This window comes from Cryptotermes secundus, unplaced genomic scaffold (assembly GCF_002891405.2).
Source record: "Cryptotermes secundus unplaced genomic scaffold, Csec_1.0 scaffold565, whole genome shotgun sequence".
NCBI classification, from domain to species: domain Eukaryota; kingdom Metazoa; phylum Arthropoda; class Insecta; order Blattodea; family Kalotermitidae; genus Cryptotermes; species Cryptotermes secundus.
This window is the reverse complement of record NW_019731581.1, coordinates 591,183-595,968: the sequence shown is the minus strand read 5'-3', so window position 1 is coordinate 595,968 and position 4,786 is coordinate 591,183. Positions and strand designations below refer to the sequence as shown.

Sequence of the window (4,786 nt, the reverse complement as noted above, 5' to 3'; positions counted from 1 at the left end):
AACAGACCACCTTTGCCAGGCCCGGGGATCGACCCGGGCCCACGGCGGGGGAAAGCCAGCGACTAACCGCTTGAATTATGGCGCGGCCACTACTTGCCTTTACGTGGCGGTTAGTTCGTTTCGCTTCCGCTGTTGGGGCGCTTCGATAGACCTTACTGTGGTGAAGAAGTGCCCCGATGGTAGAACAGTTAAGCGTAACTCGACGGTCAAATGTCAGAATCTGAAAAGCTTTCATTTAAATAAATTTATTTTCATATCGCCACTCGCAATATCTGAAGGATACGTAATAGGGTTATGCAGAAAAGCATATTAAATTTTGAAAATATTTTATTTTCTATGAAATTCTCATTTATTTCTAGGTTTCAAACATTTTAAGGGGTACTGTATGTGTATGGGGTGGGCGAGTGAATGGTGGACATCAGGAAAAGGCGTTCGAAGGAGAAGAACTAATCGATAGGGTATATTCCCTTTTCCCAGCTAAAAATTCAAGTTGGAAATGTTCATTATTTATACCCTTTGTGTTGTAACGGCCATCCGACTGTGCCAGGCCTCGCTGTAACTTACTTCAATATTTCGCATTCAACGTGCATGTAAGTAAAAGTGGTCTACAGGGCACTGCATATCCGAAACAAACATCAAAGCGAGTCTCAGTTGGAGGGTTGCTTAGTCATGGCCGTCAGCTTAAATGTTTCAGTCGGAGACAACCCATAATAAGTGGATTCTTCGGCTGTTAATATATGCGAGTTACATGAAAGTATTTTTTTTTCCTTGGACAGTGTAAGTTTTGAGATCAGTCGACCGAAATAGGTGGAATGGAAGAATTGACAAGAGCATAGAAGGTTTGTGTGAAACAGCACATACAACCAAAAAAAAGAAAGCTCCGTGGTTTTAGTCCACAAGCGAACTATACCGACTGAGCGACCGCCGCTTGTCGGCGAAGTCAGTGTCAACTTTAGCGGATAGAGGGTGTCGTGTGGTTCTGTAGTCAAAATGGCGATGGTACTTAAGGAGTATGACTACTGAAGAGCAGAGTACTGTTGTGCGTTTTTCTGTGGTCAGAAGGACATAATGCAAAGGAAATTCGTAAAGAAATGTTCCCTGTTTACGGCGGGAAGTGTTTGTTGACAACTGGGTGGCAAACGTTTCGTCCAGAACGAAACGGGGCTGAAGAAGTGGCTGAGACTAAGAGTCAGAAGACTTCTATGCTGCCGGTTTCAGCGCACTGGTAAAGCAATGGGACAGGTGTATCAGTGTTGGTGGAGGATATTTCGAGAAATAAATGTTTTTTTTCCAGGTTCGAATATCACGTTTTAAGTTATGTCCATTCTGCACTGCCCGCTATACACCGTACGAGCCAAGCATATTCACGGTCTGTAGTGAGCTGACCGACGCATTGGTCAGCTGGCACAGTTTTCTCAATATCCTCCGCTGAGCTGACCTGAGCTGTATGACATCATAACATGACGTCAGCTGTTCGCCGGCTAGCCCGGAGGTGACAAAGCTCCGCGTTGTGGTGGTTCCCCGTGCTAGAAAGAGGTTGTAGCCTAAACATGAATCTTATGTACCTTTATTGTAACGAAACGTTACTCTTCTGCGAATTAATTCCATTCTAAGTGGTAATACGTATTTCTTGTAATTAGGATGGCCTGTAAAGAACAGGATTCCTGTCCGGTGAGCATTATGTTGTGTGTTAATAGGGCTGCCCACACAACAATATTCACAAACAAAAACAAATCGATATTGACGTTCCAACATTTGTTTGTTGGGCAAAGGCGTTTCGCTACAGGTTTCGACCTTTACGGAGTCATCATCAGGCGAATCTGTAAGAACTCGAACTTAGATCTTGAATTGTGTTTCTTAATATGGATTTACAATATTTTATACCATTTGTACAGCGAATACAAAGTTTCTGTTAAAAATATCATCATCATTATCAGTAATCTGTCAGACGACAGGTCCACAGTCTCTTCCAAAACAGTTCCTCCACTTAATGCGATCTAGAGCTTTCTCCTTCAAATAAAAGTATCCTCTTCTGTCCCCAAGGTCATCCAGCATCTTCTTACGTCTTCTGGTCACTTTTATCCGCCCCTCTATCTTTCCTTCGATAACTTCTTTTAGAAGGCAGTTTCTGCGTAAGATATGACCAATCCAATTAGCCTTCCGTTTTCTTATTTCGTGTAGGATATTCCTCTGCTCACTGACTCTAATTAACACTTCTTCATTTCTCACATAATCGGTCCAACTGATCTTCTCCATCCTTCTCCAACACCACATTTCGAAGCTTTCCAGGTGTTTCTGATCTACCGCCCTAAGTGTCCAAGTTTCAGCCCCATAGAAAGCCATGGTCCAAATGTAGCATTTCACTAGTTTCTTCCTCAAATGTTAAAAATATAATGTAACAAATAAACAGTTCTTAATTAGGCTTAAGAATTTAAAACTAAATACTCTTATGTAGTTTAAATTCTATATTAATATTATTATTCATGTAGTAAAATTTAAAGCATAAAATTAACTACTCGAATTATACTCTGATTTTTAATAATAAGCTTAAAAACTATAAGTTTTTTTTTGTTCGTTGGGTGTTTTTTTTTTCGGGGTCTTAGTTATTAGGTGTTAGGGCGTAGGTCGAACGTGAAGGGGTCCTCGGAATCATCGTCGCCGCGGTAGCTTAACTGGTTGAGGCCATTGGATTTTTCAGTTTACCCAGTCCTTCCAACCGCACTATGGCCCTGAGGTCGACTCAGCCTCTAACAGAAATGAGCGCCAGGGGGTAAAGGGCGGCCGGCCTGTAGGGCTGACAACCTCACCGCCATCTATGAGCCGATTGTCTAGAAAATGTGGGAGCCTCGACGTCTCACAACCCTATGGACCTTCTCGGCCTGTTACAGGGGTAGCTTTACTTTTTCGTATTTATTTTTTTACTCCTTTAATGGACTGATCCAACTCTGCAGACAATTCAACTGTCATCAGCCATACGAAAATGATGACCTCTTTCAGACCGTTAACACACTTGCGGGGTCAGGACATGGAGGAGAAGGAAGAACAGATGGAGTAGCAAGAAAATGAAAGGAATAAGAGGGAGAGAAATGATAATGACGGAATAAAGAGGAGAAATAAAGAACGTAGCTACTTCACGATGCTCTGAATCTGAAGATGTTAAGAGAGGACGTACATGCTGTTCGCGGGCACTACAAATTTGTACAGTGCTCGGCATCAACAACAGTATTAATGTCCTGTTGTTATCTCAGTCAAACTGGGTCACATAATATAATTATGCTATGAATGTCCGTCCATAGAACCACCGTTTTTGTTGCATAGTTTTTGTTATTCGGCGTATAATTCCATTAGTAGATTTCATACTTGCCCCATGCCAATTAAACTAGCGCGATAATTAGACAGTAATTAACTAATGGGCTTGATGACAACAGGCGAGACTCGGTTCCCCATTCCCTCGATACCTTCAACAGATTCAAGACCTGGTGTTGAATACATCGCCACATGAATTGTGATCTCGGGGGGGCTCTGTGCCCCGTCTCACCTCTGATTTGTTCAAGAAAGTCGGTTGCAGGGCTGTAGTAGCAGAGAGGAGGTGTGTGAGACTCAGAGAGAGAGAGAGAGAGAGAGAAAACATCCGGTGGGACCACGCGACGATTTAATGTGACTCGCCTTGATTACTATCACAGGGACAGCATAAGCTCATCAGGGGTTCGTAAGTAAGTAAAGCTATCCCTGTAACAGGCCGTGAAGGCCCATAGGGTTGTGAGACGTTGAGGCTCCCACATTATCTAGACAATCGGCTCAAAGATGGCGGTAAGGTTGTCAGCCTTACGCACCGGCCGCGCTTTACTCCCCAGGAAAATTATTTAATTAATTCCTGGTACTCATTTCTGTTAGAGGCTGAGTGAACCCCAGGGCCTAGTGCGGCTGGAAGGGTTAGGCAAATTGAAAAAATCCACCTCATCGGGATTTGTTCCCGCGACCTTCCGGCTTGTAGCATAGTGCAACCAACTACGTTACCGCGTGCCCCATCAAAATTTGGTACTACTGAAATAAATAAAACGTGTGTAGTGTATATACTTTCGTGCATTAAAACGAATTATTAACCTGTGGTGTTGAATAGTGCAGTCAGTGAAGTGCCTGGTTAACAACAGAATAAAATGGCCGGAGCGTCAAGCTCACGACCAGACAGCTGCATCTGATGCCGGGATTAAGACTCTGTGGAGCTTGACATCAACTCCCCCCCATACGACAGTGACGCCTGCATGTAGGCTACCTCTTTGCCTTAATGGTTGACTTTGTATGATGGGCATCACAGGTCTGAAGGAAGATTTCGTTGCGACGTGTTAACTTGGCAGAGGCATGGCGCCATGTTAGCACACAAATAATTACACAATGCGGCAGCCTTGGGAAGGCTGTTGCGCTTATCAGAGAAGTGAGTGATCAGAAGGAGCTTTTCCCAAAGTGACAGCCACGGCCGCATGAGAGGGGAGGGCAAAGCTTACTTCCGGAGGCGGCCCAAAATGCTTATGGTCTAATTATAATATATACAGCTTCATACGAAAAGGCACATTAAATTATAAATATACGTTATACCAGAGAAGTCACAATTAAGGTTCATTAAAAGGTAAAGCTACTGTCTTCGCTCGCTTGGAGACCGGGATCGTGGGTTCGTATCTGTTTCCTGTGAGGTACGAACTGAATTCTTATATATTATTCTTATACACTGCCGGTCACAGTAGCCGAGCGGTCTAAGGCATGTACTGTCTTCGCTCGCTTGGAAACCGGG

General features: G+C 43.6%; 1 protein-coding gene across 1 annotated transcript in view; it reads left to right on the top strand.

Annotated features, from left to right (window-relative positions):
• The window catches only part of LOC111867226 (cysteine-rich protein 1), a 25,470-nt gene that overhangs the window by 12,065 nt on the left and 8,619 nt on the right, over window positions 1-4,786 (top strand). The window lies entirely within an intron of this gene.